The 15,251-nt window shown below is 53.2% G+C and overlaps 1 protein-coding gene across 2 annotated transcripts in view; it reads left to right on the plus strand.

The window, feature by feature from the left end:
- Window positions 1-15,251, plus strand: part of KCNK5 (potassium two pore domain channel subfamily K member 5) — a 37,581-nt gene that overhangs the window by 1,053 nt on the left and 21,277 nt on the right. The window contains exon 2 of one of the 2 annotated variants that reach the window (XM_012746911.3): window positions 2,413-2,587. The exons of the other annotated variant lie outside the window; for it this stretch is intronic. The gene's annotated coding sequence lies outside the window, so the exon portion shown is untranslated. The remainder of the gene's footprint in view (window positions 1-2,412; window positions 2,588-15,251) is intronic. 2 annotated transcript variants of the gene reach the window in all.

Genomic DNA, 15,251 nt, shown 5'->3' on the forward strand with positions numbered 1-15,251 from the left:
GTCGGCCCTGAACCCACGGGGTGAGGGCTGTTGGCTGGAATGCTGGGGACACGCTCAGGCTTCCGGGAAGGCTTATCTCGAGGAGACATCCTCAAGGCTTGCAGTTAAACTTTGCGAAAGTAGCAGGTTGCACAAACGAACAAAACCCGGGTAGTCCCTTTGCCAGAGGGAAGGAGAGCCTGCGCGGAATTGGGATGGGTGGGGGCAGTTCCCTTGGTGCCGGCATTGGGAGTCGCTTATCTGCAGGAGCCCTTGCCCTATGGATGCCATCGACCTCACCTGGCTGGGACCTTGCGCCAGTTTGGGGACCGAGGCCCTCTTCCCCCGGTTTTTCAAAGGCTCAGCCTCAACCATCCACCCTTCTTGGCCTGCACTAATGCCCCCCTCCCACCTGCCACCCAGCGGAATGACCGGGACCTGGGTGAAAGTTCTAGATTGCAGGGGGGAAGTAGAGGTAGACTGTCCAAAGTGTTTGTTGCTCTTGGGGTGAACGATGGCAGAAAGGAGGTCTGATGAATCTACGGCCGCTCTCCAGTTCTTTATGCCTATCTAGTTGTCTCTCATTTTCCAACCTCAGTTTCCCCATATGAGAAATGAAAATGAACCCATCTTCATCCCTCTTTGACTGTGGCAAGGTTGAAAGTATGTGGAAAACAAGAAGACACCTTGCCAGCTGTAACCCATTTTTGTCCTCAGCTCTGTGGACAGTCACGCAGATGAGCATACAGGTGTTTCTTGGCAGCTGGGCGTGCAGAGAATTGTCCTCCAAGGAGGCGGGCGGAAGGGGAGGTTTAGTCCGGCGAGGGCTCAGTGTTGGGTTTTAGTGGAGAGGCTCCTGTCCTGGCAGTTTCCTGGGTCGGGGGAGATTCCGGGGAGGGTGAGCTGCAGAAGGGCCTTGGTTGGTTTAGCGCTGGGTCACAGCAGCAGTCCTGGGGTGCTGTGCTTCCTTCTGGAGGGTGTCCCCCCCATGTGTGCGTCGCGGGGAGGGGGTCACTTTATGATTTCCCTTGAGGAAACAATTCCTCTGGAGAACGAGTTTGTGTTTAGTTTGCTCCCTGGCTTTGTTTGGGGGGGTGGGAAGTGGCAGGCAGGGATGATAAAGCCTTGAGCTGCCCTCAAGTGTTTCCCTCCAAGCTGTTGCTCCGCCACTGCAAGGGGAGGAAGGAAAGAATTCAAGGCTAAATGTGGGAAAATAAACTTCAAAACACAAGGGGAAGGGAAAGAGGGGGGCTCCAGGGGTTAGGCAGCCGGGTGCAGCTGGTGGTAGTAGCTCTGGAGGCTAGACAGCTTCCTTAAGGTATCTGAACAAACAAAATGCCTCTTACTTTTAGGTCCTGCTAAATCTGTCAACAGCTACCCTACCCCCTCCCAAGGTGCACAGGTAACTTTTTAGAGAAAGGATTTGGGCATCAAGCCAGTCCTATTTGGAGACCGTTACAGATAAGTTCTTGAACAAGGACAGCTCTGTCCCCAACCCCAGCCAAAATCCTCAAACCATCCCCAACTGGGCGGGTCCCCTCCCTATGTAGGAAAAACCCAAGAAATAAAAATGGACCAGTGGAAGCGTTTGCTGGCGTCAGTTGTAATCTGCTGAAATCTGCCTGGCTCTGCTTTCTGATCTGTGACTTGGGGCACTGCCTTAGGCCTCAGGAAATTGGTTTAAGGAAAAATGAAAACTCAAGAAAATCTTCTTTCCCCTCTGGCCGCTTGGGTATTTTCCACCTGGGGTTCTGTGTTTCAGCTGGTTCCGACTCACCTTGTAACCCTAAAGGAGCCCCGGCTAGGTCTTCCTGGGGCGGCAGCCGGGAGGGGCAAGGCTTGTTTGGAAGGGAGGTGGGTGCAGTCTAGGTTGGGGGTTTTCTTGCGCTTTCAGATGTATGAGAAGGGACCTTTCTTTAGAAACACCTCTGGCCTTTTCAGGTGCTTCCTCTCCCGTGGGAATTGAGGGGCAGGCTGACTGTGAAGTGCTCAGTGCCCCACCAATCTGGGGCCACATGATCGCCCCTTTTCCTGCATTCAGACCATCCTGAACCTTTCCTCTCAAAAAAGATTTTTGGTGACCCTCTCTCCCAGCCTCTTCCTAAATTGCTGAGACCCCACGAGGGAAGTTAGCGTTTGCAGCACCCCGACTCTGCATTGGGCACTGTGGGTGGCGGTATCCTCATTTTATGAGACAGGGCAGAGCCTGGCTTTGCTGTGCGGCCTGGCCAGTTACCCACCAGGCTGTTTAACTTAACCGTGCTTCCCTTTCCTCGTGTGCAGAACGAGGGTTTGGTGAGGCCCCAGTGAAGTATTACAGAGACATCAGGCAGATGTGTGTGGGCAGGGAGCGGGTCTCCTGACCTGAGCGTTTATTGAGCACTCATCGAGAAGGCAGCTTGCTAAGTGCTTCACTTACCTGCATTCTTTCAGGTACTCTTTCAGTGACCTTATATATTCAGGTAAGGACACCGAAGCCCTGAGAAGTTCAAGTGACCACAGTGGCACAGCAGGTTGGAGGGAGACCTGGAAGTCTGCCCCAGGAGCCCGCACCGCAGTGTACCTTTGCCCTCCCTCTGGGGCATTTGAAAATGGTGAATGTTGCTCTGTAAGTAAATTGGCTTGGCTAGACTTTGGTCTGGAAAATTCTATTTTCTCTTTCCCCTGGAACAGGCAGTGGCATGCAGGTATGTCCCGTGCTGTTGCCTGGTTGACCCGGCACCTCCTCCGTTACCAAAGTAATGCGTCAGTCCACCCCACGCCCCAGAAAAGCAGAGGATTGGGTTGAAGGGGAGGAATGAGAGCCCTTCTCAATCTTCTGCCTCTGGTATGCGGTGATCATAAACAGGAGGATTCGAGAGCTCACCATGTGCCAGACACTTTGATTAAATACTTCACATACATTCTAATTTTTAAGTTGATTTTGAAGACCACCCCATGAATGGGGAAAATGGAAGGGAAAGATGACCTCACTTGCTCAGGATCCTACAGAGCAGAGACAGGTTTCAAGTCTGTCTTATTTCAAAGTACATGGGAATTAGTCAGCAAGCATTTATTAAGCACCCACTGTGTGTCAGGCACTGAGCAAGACTCCAGGGATACAGAGAATTGGACTGGGCTCAGAACCGCTGGGAAGGAAGATAAATAACCCCATTGGGAACAAGGCAGTGGGGGGTGGGCCACAGCAGAGGTGTTGGGGGGGGTCTCTTAATGAGGGGCTCCGTGTCCAGCCTGAAGGGTCAGGGAGGGCTCTCAGGAGATGACCTCCAGCCAGAGTGGGGTCTTGGAATTAGAAAGTCCCAGCTGGGACAAGGAGAGGGAAGAGGGTCCTAACAGGATGGGGACTGCCCTTTCTCCCAGCTCGGGGAGGGAGACTGCGCTGCTGTGGCTCTAGAGAGTCCCATGTCTCCTGCGGGTGGGGTCTCCCGGGGTCACTCCAGGTCTTGCCCTCCACTCTGGCATCCCAGACCAAACTCTGGGCTTTATGAGACTTGTCACATGGCTGATCCATTCCTGGAAGCCTCTTGCGTCCCACTGGCCCCCTTCCCTCCTAAGTGCCAAAGTGCATTATTGGATTCTACAGTTTTTCACATGTACCTCATTGCACTTTCTAGACCTCTTGAACTGTGCTATACATACCCCAGTCTACACAAGTCAGGCCTATTCTAATTTTGAGGTTTTGACATCTTGTTATTAATACCAGTCTTCCCTGAATTTGAAAAATAAAACCCTGGAATATGTGATGAAATTAAATCTGGGGTACATTGAATTTTAGGGGGAGCTGAGGGTTAACATGAACACCTTCTTTGTTTCAAGCCTCCTTGGAAATTGTGAAATGCGCTGGTCCACTTCACTGCCTTTGTAAGGGAAGGGAACACAATAGGTCTTTTGAGGATCTTGGAGTCCTCCACATGACTAGTTCCGAGCTTGAGTTCTTGAGTCTGGGACTGCTGAAGTGGAAAGTGGGTAAGTTGGCTTTTTGAGAGGAAATGGAAGAGGCCCCTTCCTGATGGCTCGTTTCTTATTTATGTTCTCAAAAGTTTAAGGGCAGCAAAAACAAAAACAAAAAACCACCCTCAAATCGATAGGTCTGCCTCAGTTAACTGCTCTGCTTAGAGTCTTATTAAATCGCTTTGAGAGTTTTACTGGCGCCGCTGGGATGGTTACAAATGGCGCAGCCATAGAGAATTATTGAGCATAGAAATTAGTAAGTGTGAGCCCAGGAATCTGAGGTTGCAGTGAGCTATGATGGCACCACTGCACTCCAGCCTGGACAACAGAGCGAGACCCTGTCTCTTGAAAAACAAAAAATTAGCAAGTGTTGAAAGGCTGCAGAGGGAGTGGGGGAGTCATACAGGAGGGACTGCAAGGGAGGTGATGATTGTTGCTTCTAAGTATTTTCCTGGGGTTTTGCCCTATTTATAGTCTGGCGTTTAAAAGAAACACAATCCTCCGGTTTTGGATGCTGTGCTTGGCTGGCCCTGACCTCGGGCCAAAGGCTTTCATCTTCAACTTGGCTGTTTGCTCTCAGATCGGGCTCAGCCTCTGAACTGCGTGTGTGGCTGGGGGAGGGGGGGAAGGACAAGGCTTTGGGGAGCAGAGAGGCCAGGCTCCTGAGATGGAACCCCCTAGAGAGTTTGTGCAAATCGAGATGCTATATCTGGTGCTGCGAGAACTGATTGGCCCAAGCTGGGGTGACGCAGAGAAGTGCAGTAGGTGACCATAGGAGAGCACACGAAACAGGTTTTCCTCCTTCCAATATCCCTTTTAGGGAGTAGAAAAGGTGGAGGTGGATCTCTTCGGGATTTCATCGAGTCCCCCGAACGCTGGCAGAGAAGCCCTGGCATGTCCATCCCCCCCAGGGATTGCTTGACGTGGAGAGAGGACACACGGCCCTCAGTAGTGTTCTTTCTCCAAGTGCCGCTGCAGAGGCTTGGCCATTGCTGAAGGAATCACCATGCCAGCAGTATATGTCTGATGGTTACAGGGGCCGGCCTCCGAGGGCACCCCATAGTCTGCTTAGAATAGTGCTTGGCACACAGCAAGTGCTCATTGCCAGCTGCCATCACAACTACTAGATAACCGCTGCCCTGCCATGGGGTGGTCCATGCACAGCTGTGGTGGGCGCATCTACCTGGTATTGCAAAGAATCAGGAAGATCTTCCTAGAGCAGAGGACATGTTAACTGAATTATTTTTAAGGTTAAAAAAACACATAAAATGTATCATTTTAACCATTTAAAAAAAATTTTTTTAAAAAAAACAGGGTCTCTCTCTGTCACCCAGTCTGGAATGCAGTGGTGCAATCATAGCTCAGTACAGTACAGCCTTGAACTCCTGGGCTCAAGCGAGTCTCCTGCCTCAGCCTCCTAAGTCTCCGGGACTACAGGCATGCGCCGCCATCACATCTAGCTAATTTTTTATTTATTTTTTTTACAGAGACAGAGCCTTGCTATGTTTCCCAGGCCAGTCTCCAACTTCAGGCCTTAAGTGATTCTCTCACTTCGGCCTCCCAGAGAGCTGGAATTACAGTCTGAGCCACCTCGCCTGGCTGTTTTAACCATTTTTAAGTATGCAGTTCAGTAGTGTTAAGTACATTTACACTTATGAAACAGATCTCTTCTTTGTAAAACTGAAACTATAAACCCATTCAACAACTCTCCTTCTCCTTCTCCACCCAGCCCTTAGTAACCACCGTTCTGCTTTCTGTTTCTGTGCGTTTGGCTACTTTAGCCAGCTCATAAATGGAATCATACCAGATGTCTTAGGCGGTGTGTAAAATGGTACAACCACTGTGGAAAACAGTATGGAATTTCCCAAATTAAAAATAGAACTATCAAGTGACGTAGCGATCTCGTTCCTGGATATATATATATATATATATATATATATATATATATATATATATCAACCAGATTTTTAAAGAACTAGAAAAGAAGAGGGATGGTGGCTCTTCCTTGCCCCCAGCCCTTAGGGAGCTGTAACACTGCAGGACAGACCTGCTCAGCTGTAGCCTGGGGACAGGGAGGCAGGGTCACGTGGCGGAGCCCTTCTGGGTTAGCCAAGGAATCTGTACTCCATCAGATTTTGTAATTTTCAAGTAAAGGAGTGAACATTTCAGAAAGTTTCTTCTTCCATCACAGCCATTTGCAACATTCTTTCTCTCTCTCTTTCTTTCTGTCTGTCTTTCTTTCTTTCTTTTTTTTTTTTTTTGTGACAGAGTCTCACTCTGTTGCCCAGGCTAGAGTGCCGTTGTATCAGCCTAGCCCACAGCAACCTCAAACTCCTGGGCTCAAGTGATCCTTCTGCCTCAGCCTCCTAAGTAGCTGGGACTACAGGCATGCGCCACCATGCCTGGCTAATTTATATATATATTTTAGTTGTATAGCTAATTCCTTTCTATTTTTAGTAGAGACGGGGGTCTCGCTCTTGCTCAGGCTGGTCTCAAACTCCTGAGCTCAAACGATGCCTCCCAGAGTGCTAAGATTACAGGTGTGAACCATCGTGCCAGGCCCCTTTGCAACTTAAAAGAAGTGTTATTATATTCTACTCTAAATGAACGGCATTTCTGTGGGCTGCCCTTAACCCCATGGGTGTTCTGATAAGGCCGCCTCCTCCTTCCTTTCTCGTGCTGATGTGATGGAGTGTGGGTTTTCTCAGAAAGCCCATAGAGCCTATAGCCCCCCAAAAGCCCTCCCTCAGGGAGGGAGGCCCCTGCTTTCATTTAGGGGACCCTTCTTCCTACCATGTGCTCCAGGGCTAGGTCCCTGCCCCAGTCAAATACATTCCCCCTCCCATTTGGTGACCTTCCCAGACCACCCCTTAGTTGCCCCTTTCTGCAGAAGTAGGGGTGCTGTGTTCCAGCCCTGCACACTTGCCTCAGGCCTCTAGGCTTTGGGAGAAGTGGCCCCATCCCCAAACCTCAGAGCCCCGGCTGGCCTTGCGGTGGGAGCACAGAAGGGGCCCTCCCTACTGGCTATCATTTCTGCGTGTGCTGAAGCCTCAGGAACTGGGAGGCCTGTAGCCCTCGGGAGTTCAGTCTAGCTGAGGAGAGAAAATTGGTGGCATGAGAGGAAATACAGTCCGAAGTGCTCAGTGATGGGTTGCAGATGGTGGAGGCTGGAGAGATGAGCAGAGGCTGGAGGGTCTGGGAGGAGTCAGTTCCTGTTTCCTGATGACTACAGCAAAGCCCCTCGGCCTTTGGGGGACTTGACTCAAAACAAAACACAGCCCCTACCCTCAGGGGCCCCTAATCTGGAGGAAGAAGCAACATAGAAGCACTATGGAGACAGATGAATTTTTACTTATGGATTAGAAGGAGAAAGGCTTGCAGGATGAGTGGTATGATGAGTATCGGCCCTGTGAGCATTCTGTAGAGTGCCTCCTATGTGCCAGGTGTGGGGCTGGGACGTCACCTGTGTCACCTTGGACCAGTCCTATGGGCTAGGGATTATGGCTACTCTCCCTGTACAGGAAACCAGAGACTAGGTGATTTGCCTAGGTCTACACTGCTAGGTAGAGATTCAACCTTCTTTGCTGACTCAGAGCCTCCGGTAGGTCTTGTCGGTGAGAGGAGGTGGAGACAGGCCTGGGCAGGGAGGGAAGCTGATACCCGCTAACAGGTACTTGGCCACAGGCTGTCCGAGCTACTGATATGCATCCTAGCATCGAATCTTCGCAGCAGCCCCCTGCAGCAGGCTGTGCCCGGCACCACCTCGCAGTGGAAGCAACAGAATGGACCACAGAGGTTAAATAACCTGTCCGAGGCCGTACAGCTTGGAAGCAGAAGAGCAAGGATTTGAACCCAGAGCCCACACTCTGAACCCTTCTGTTCTATGTTAGGCTACAGTGAAGGCGTAATGGTGTCCTCAGAATCTTAGGGTGCATGGGGCTGAGGTTTCAGGATGCTGAGCTGTATGACCTTGAGAAGTCATCTCATCTGTGACATGAAACCATAGTGCCTTGTCTTCCTCATGCCCATAGAATCCGTGTGTCTGGCACATGTAGCAGGTGCCTCCCTAGGTATTACCTGCTGTCCCTGCACCCCATTTCTCTGGGCACCTTGACCTGACACCTCTCTGCAGGTCCCACTATGCACTGAGCTCCTGATCTGGAGATGACTGCAAGAGAGGGTAAGAAAACCCATCAGGTTCCTCTAGTGGAATTTTCCATTTCCTGCAAATTGACCTACAAGCTGCCCCCCAAAAGAGTTAATGGTCAGCATCTGGAAGTACGGAAGGTTTACTTCTCCCTCTCTTTTCTCGCAGGGCTCTGCCCAGTCCTGGCTTGTCCCAGGCCTTGGTTAAACCTATTTTATGGAGAATTCCTGGGTCCAGATGGCCTCATGGGTATCCTCCCTGGATGGTGGTCACCCGGGATCTGGGACCAGAGTAGGGGCAGACACCACCCACTTCCCCTCTCATCTGTGATTAGCTTTGAAATGTGCGTTCTTTTTCCTCTTCTCCATCTAAATATTTGGGTTTCCTGTTGAAATATTTAGGCAGGGCTGTGTACTTCTGGCTGTTGTCACCTCCCTTGCCCCGTTGTAATCTGGCTGCAGCTGCTTAACTGGGCCCCTCCTATAAGGGGTGGGGGTGCCTGTCCCTGAGTCTGGGAGAGAAGCCATGTAGGGCAGTGTGTGGCAGGATCCACCTTGGCCAGTGGTGAAGCCTGGAGACTGGCCCTGTGGGCTGCCAGGGACCTTGCTGGCCACATCAGGTGGGGATACACAGTAGGTACAGTAGTGCACAGTCTTCACGCATGCTTGGGGCTAGAGATGGGAGGCCTTCATCTGAACCCCCATGTAGGGAAAAGCTGGTTCTGACGTGGGTTCTGGTTTGCCTTGTGTACTGGTTTGTGCTGTTCGACGCTGGCCGGATTTTACCTCTCTGGACTATCCGTTCCCTCGTTCGGCAGACGTTTGCTAAGCACGCACCGCGTGCCCAGGCCTGTTGGTGGACTGGAGGTCGCAGGAGAATGAACCCTGGTCCTTGCTGCTTAGGCACTGTCTTCAGACCACGTACTGCGGAAACCAGGAGGGCAATGGGGGAGCTGGGGCAGGGAAATAACCCCCCTCTTCCTTGTGGAAACTGTTGTTTAATCTTCAGAGCCTTCTGAGGGGTTGCGGGGCAGGTCATGCTATCTGCAGGGGAGCAGGGCAGCTCCATAACTGGCAGCACCTTTGGCAGGACCGGATCCTGCACTGGGCTTTTTCACCCTTTGGCCCACTTCAGGGGGAGGAAGCAGAAGTGTTTGCAGGGTGTTGCCAGCAGCACCTGGGTGACATCACCCAGTCCTCTAAGGAGCTTGCAGACACGCAGCACCACGCGTGTGCCCCATGGGTCCCTGCAGGCCCATTCGTCTGCCACCTTCCTTCCGTGCCCTCTGGGCCCGGCTTCGGGAGGTCTGGCAGCCGAATGGATGCTATCCCATTTGCTAGGTAGGGAAACCGGGGCCTGGTGAGGATTAAGCTGGGGACAGAACTCTCTAGAACCAAGTTCAGGTTAATCGTGCTGCTTGCCCAAGTCCAGGCTACCTATGGGCCTTCTTTACTGGGGCATTTCTACTTCTACTCCCTTTTAAAGTTGTCTTTAAATCAAAAACCTGTTGATGGGGTGCAGAGCACTTTTCTGCTTACACTGAACTCTTTGGCCTGCCTGACACCCTAACCTGCCCCAGCGCACCCCTCCCTGTGATCTTGGGTGCCAGCTTTTCCACCCACTAGAGAGTTTTGGGATAAGAGGCAAAAGTTGAAATTGTCGTGAGCCGTAGGCTTAGAAAGGAGGATGTTTTTCTGGGCCAGTGAGAGCCTCGGGCAGAAAGGACCTGATGCCTCCCCGCTCCCTGGGGAGTTTCTCAGCACTGGACTCTGCTCCCCGTGGGTCTGCGCCCCAGGAGCTGTTGGCTGGTTTCTCCAACCCGCCTGGAGGTTGGCAGGGGGTAGCTCATGCTCTGGGCACCTCTCCTGGCAGCACGTCATAAAATGTGAGGCTGGAGGGGGCTTAGTGGTTATTTACTAGCCTGCAGCCTCCTGGAGCCATGGCCTGGACCTTGGGAGGTTATGTAACTTGCCCAAGGTCGCACTAGGCGTGGGGGAAGTACAATAAAGGAACAGTGAGAGCGAAGCGGGGCAATTAGAGGAGGCTTCTGGGAAGCAGTTGGCCCTCGAGGAGGTCGGTGGAATGGGGCTCGCCATGCCTCTTCACAGGTCTCCGTCTGCCCCCCAGCAGTCAGGGTTCCTGATAGTCGGATTGCGACCCCCAAACTCGGAAACCCTCTGGAGTCTCTTGCCTTAGGCTAGGCCCTTGCGGTGGCCCTGGGTAATCTGGACCCTGCGACTTGCGTGATCTCACCTGTTTCTCGGCCGCCTACCCGTGCGCCCAGTCAGCCTCGGCGTAGACCAGACACCTCGGAGGCCAACTCATAAGACGGGAGAGGCGTCTTACGACCCTGCGCGCTAACAGCATGTTTCAGCTTTCACCGAGAACTCGAGGTTTATACCCGCCGGTAACAGCAGTCACTCTGGGGCCGGTGGCAAGGACGGACACATCAGACACACGGGACAGCAATAAGCCCGGCTGCCGTATCGATGTTCCAGCGATGATAAGAGATGGGGTCCGTGGGGAACCTCTTTTTGCAGGCAAGTCAACCAAGGCAGAGAGGTTAAATCACTTAGTCAAGGTCACACAGCTAGTTAGTGGCTTGAGCCCAGGCCCTCTGAGGCCAGAGCCAGAGCTCTGCAGAATTGCCTCTCGTGGCTGCCTTAAGTGCCTCTCCATATACCCCGATCACCCAGCACCCAGGTGCCACGTGGACGTGCTTCCTGGCCCCTTTGCCACCTGAGCCCTGCTCTGTTCAGTCTTGGTTTCGATGTCAAAGTACTGCTGTTTCCTGACCACATTGACCATATATAGGTTTGTTTGCCATTTTGAGCATGGAAAGTTTTAAAACAGGAAAACCTGGGTTATATAAGTGGTTGCCACCACTCAGAGTTGGGGCTGCCAGCTGTGTCCCCGGCCCAGCCCCTGCCCTTTGTTCACTGCTCTACCCCTTGTCCCTTGGCAGGTGTGTGGGTCAGGACACCCTGAGACTGAGACCCCCAGGAAAGAATCAAGGAGCTGGAGGGGAGGTGTAGCTGCCTCTTAGTTTGGGGTTTCTGTCTGCGACCCCACATGACTTGCCAGCTCCCCGTCACTAAGCCCATACCTGTGACACGTGCTCCCACTGGGCTTCCCCAGCGCCAGCCCCTAGCAGGACTCTGGTCTGCACCTTGGGAGGGAATAGCTGTAGTCTTTTCCCTTCCCCTGGGGCATGGGTGCCACCTAGATACTGCCTGCGTGGTTGGGGACAGATAGGTCATTTTGTAGCGTTCTGAGGACCCCAGGGCTGGCTCTCTACGGACGTTTACTGTGGCGTGGGTGCCCTTCGTGTCCAATGCTGGGTGCTTGCTGCTCCCGTGCCCCCGCTGCAGGGTGGAGGTGGGCACCTGTTCACAGACTCTCTGGAGGAGAAAGAACGTCAGCCCCATACCTTCCGCATCACTCCTGTTCAAATAAAGCTCACCTCCCGGACTGTGGAATGCATCCTGCCGGTGTTAGCTTTGGAAGGGTGCCTGCCCGCCTCGGCATCCCTGCCCCCTCTGCGGCAGCGCGGGGAAGAGCCACTCTCGCTGGGGACATAAATGCTGAGTGGGCTAAGTGGGACACGACAAGACAGTACTGTCTTGTCAGCACCCCCTGGGCTAGCAGGAAAAGGGGGGGGTGTCCTGATTAACAGCTTTTCAACACCCTGCCTCCCCTATCCCCCAGACTCTAGCCCCAGCCCTGCAATCCACCGGGACGAGTGGCCCAGTGAGTTGCACCTGCCTATGGTTGGGGGTCCTGGGCAGGCTCAGCAACCTGCTGTGTGACCAGGAAAGGTCACTGTGCCTCTCTGAGCCAAGTACTTGCTCACTAAGGCCAACTAAACACTCACTGAGTGTCAGCTGTATGCCCAGTGCTAGCTTAAGGGTTGTGGGAAGTAGGAGAAATACTGGACATCATCCCTGCCTTTGAGGTTGGTAGGGCCATGACATGGGGGAGCTGTCACCATGCAGTATACATTGAGGATTAAGTGGGGACAGGGTGTGTTGTGGGGGACTTCTGTGCTCCAAGGTAGAAAAGTTCCTGTAGGCTGGGGCTGTTCGAGGAGGCGGCCCTGGCCCTGGGTGGGGGGGTTGCCCTCCCTTGAGCCCCATCACCCTCTGGGCCCCCCCATGTCCGTTGTTGACCTTGCACCGAGGCTTTTGCCTTGTCTGCACTCTTCTCTGCCCTCCCTCCCGCAGGCCCCCGACGTGTGCCCATGGGATCCCAAGCCCAGCACCAAGCACGAGGGTAATTATTAATGAATGTCCTGAGCCATGAAGCTGCATTTCTCTCCTTTGGCCTCTCCCAGCAGCCTTCAAACTCAGAGGCACCACGGACATAGGGCCCTCTGCCCTTCAGGTGGGCCCACCCCAGCCTGGACACCCGACTGCAGCCCTCCCAGCCGGAGTCTCGCCTGGCCATGTTCTCCCCCATGCAGCAAGCGCTCTGGGGCCGAGCACACCCGCTGCCCCTGGTCTGTGCGGTGCCTCCTAGCTGGGGACACTTTGTCTTCTGTTTGGACAGGTCGATAGGCTGCAGGCAGAAAGTGTGTGTCAGCATCTCCCTGGGAGTGTGTCTGTCTACACCCAGGGCAGCCTCCCAGGGCCAGGGCAGGGCAATTTCAGAGTCATGGGGTGGCACTTTTGGGTCTTGTTCTAGAAGGTTCCTACCTCTACCAAGCATGCTGAGGAGTCAGAGTTCACACAACTCAGTTTTTTTTTTTTTTCTTGAGACAGAGTCTCACTCTGTTGCATGGGCTAGAGTGCCGTGGCGTCAGCCTAACTCACAGCAACCTCAAACCTGGGCTCAAGCAATCCTCCTGCCTCAGCCTCCCGAGTATCTGGGACTACAGGCATGTGCCACCATGCCCGGCTAATTTCTTTCTATATATTTTCAGTTGGCCAATTAATTTCTTCCTATTTTTAGTAGAGACGGGGTCTCACTTTTGCTCAGGTTGGTTTTTGAACTCCTGACCTTGGTTTTTGAACTCCTGACCTTGGTTTTGAACTCCCGCCTCGGCCTCCCAGAGTGCTAGGATTACAGGCGTGAGCCACCGTGCCTGGCCTACAACTCAGTTTTGACATAGCCCTTTGTTTTTGTAGTGCCCGGGTACTGAGAGCTGCTGCCTGTGATCAAATCTCCACCTACCCTGCGTGGGGGTCATCGTGTTGTACACGTTTTAAAATTCCCCCTAGATGCCAAGCTTCCTGAAGCCGGTTTCCCTTCTGTGTACACACGCTCCCCCACACTCTTCCCCACGTAGTGCACACACAGTTTAGTCGGTGCGTATTGATCCAATTGGTGGGCTCTGGCCAGTGGCATGGGAGACCCTTGAACAGACTGGGACAGGGACCCCAATATGTGAGCCACCAGGCAGAGGTGGGGGTGGCTTCCAAGCACGTCCTTTGGTGTTTCTCAGAAGTGGGTCTGAGGAGTGAGCCAGACTCAGAGTTGTGTGAATGGGGGGGGTGGCGAGGAAAGCAGGGAGACGCACGTTAGAGCGTGTGGTTCTCTGTGCCTGCACTGAGTCATCGGAACTCAATTTAAGAACAGAAGCCAGGCCGTGCTGAGTTGGGGAGACAGGATTATTGATGACTTCTTCTTTCTCTGCCTCCTACATTTTCTGTAATATGGTTGTGTTGCTTTTATAACTCAATTTTCTTTTTCAGGTATAAGATACATGCATATGCCTTTAGCCACTTCTACGCTGGTTGTTTTTAGCGTGTGAGGTCCACGAACACAAACATGGCTTTAACTGCACGTTCTCTGAGCACACTGGTGTCACTGTGTCTGTGCTCGCCGCGAGGTGTACAGGTGGCCCTTCATATCTGTGGGTTCCACGGGACCGACCTTGGGGCTTGAGCACCGCAGATCTGGGTACCCAGGAGGGGTCCTGGAACCAGTCCCCTGAGGATATCGAGGCAGGACTCAGTTGTGGTCTTTAACTTCAGCTACCACAGTGGTAGCTTCCGGGGCAGCAGTGCCGTGGCACGCTTGGTGGTGAAGGGTCTCAGGCGAGAGAAACCAGGTGGGCCTTTGGTCCGCGCACCAGGAAGTTTGAGACTGTACGCCAGGCCTGACGGTTGCCAAGAAGAGAGGGTGTCTTCTTGGCAGAGGCCTGGCAGGGCCGGGGAAGCCCACCCAGCTGTACCCAGCCTGGGCCGGTGTCCCACACAAGCCAGCCGACGAAGGGGTGTCCTCCAGAGGCCCGTGGACAAGCTGTCTTCGCTGCAGGGTGCACCCAGCTCTACCAAGTCCCAGAAGGCCCAAGAAGCCGTGCCCAGGCGTTCAGATTAATACGAGCACCAGCAAGAGTGGAAAGAGCCCAGGACCACGTGTGTAGTTCAGAGTCAGGAACGTGCTGTGGACAGTGGCCTCAAAGCTTGGGCCAACCTGAGGGTGCGGGGGACGCAGCCCTGCCTAGGGGAAGACTTGGGTAGGATGGGTGTCATGCCGTCTCTGTTCCAGCATGCTGGGCACCACCCACATGCCGCCGTGCAGTTTTATTCGTCTAACTTGATCTTGCTCTCATTATTGTGGCTGCTTAATTTTAAATTAAAATGGATAAAAATTAAATTTTAGTTTCTCAGTCACTGGCCGCATTTTGAGTGCTCTGTAGCCACGTGGGACTGCACAGATATGGGGCATTTTTATCTTTGCAGAGAGTTCTGTTGGATGGCGCTAGAGTATTGGCTGGGTGTCTGTTGAGGTTTCTAAATGCCACCTGGCTTCTCTCTGCCCTTGGTCAGCTTTCATTCCTACTTTGGTCCTACCCACCAGAGAACCTGTAAGTGCCACCCAGGTGAGCGCTTCCCCCGTCCAGCTGACAGAAACCGTGAGGCCGCCTTGCCGGTCAGTCCAAGCAGCCGCACGGCGGTCAGCGGTGGCGCCATTTGAGTTGGGACCAGGTCGTAGACAGAGGGTTCTCTTTCTCAGACCTCTGACTTGCTGCTCGTGGTCTCCAAATTCCTTCCAGTTGCCTGCTTTGGGCCAGCCCCTCAGCCCACTCACTCTGCAAGGAAGCCTGTTCCCGATGGTTCGAGACGTACCCTGGGCCCCACCAGCCAAGTGGGCAAGAATTACGAACGTATCTTCCCACCACAAATCTAGAAAGAATGGGTGGCTGAAATGTGCAGCAGTTTTCCAGGTT

The sequence above is a fragment of the Microcebus murinus genome, chromosome 5, assembly GCF_040939455.1.
Source record: "Microcebus murinus isolate Inina chromosome 5, M.murinus_Inina_mat1.0, whole genome shotgun sequence".
NCBI lineage: Eukaryota > Metazoa > Chordata > Mammalia > Primates > Cheirogaleidae > Microcebus > Microcebus murinus.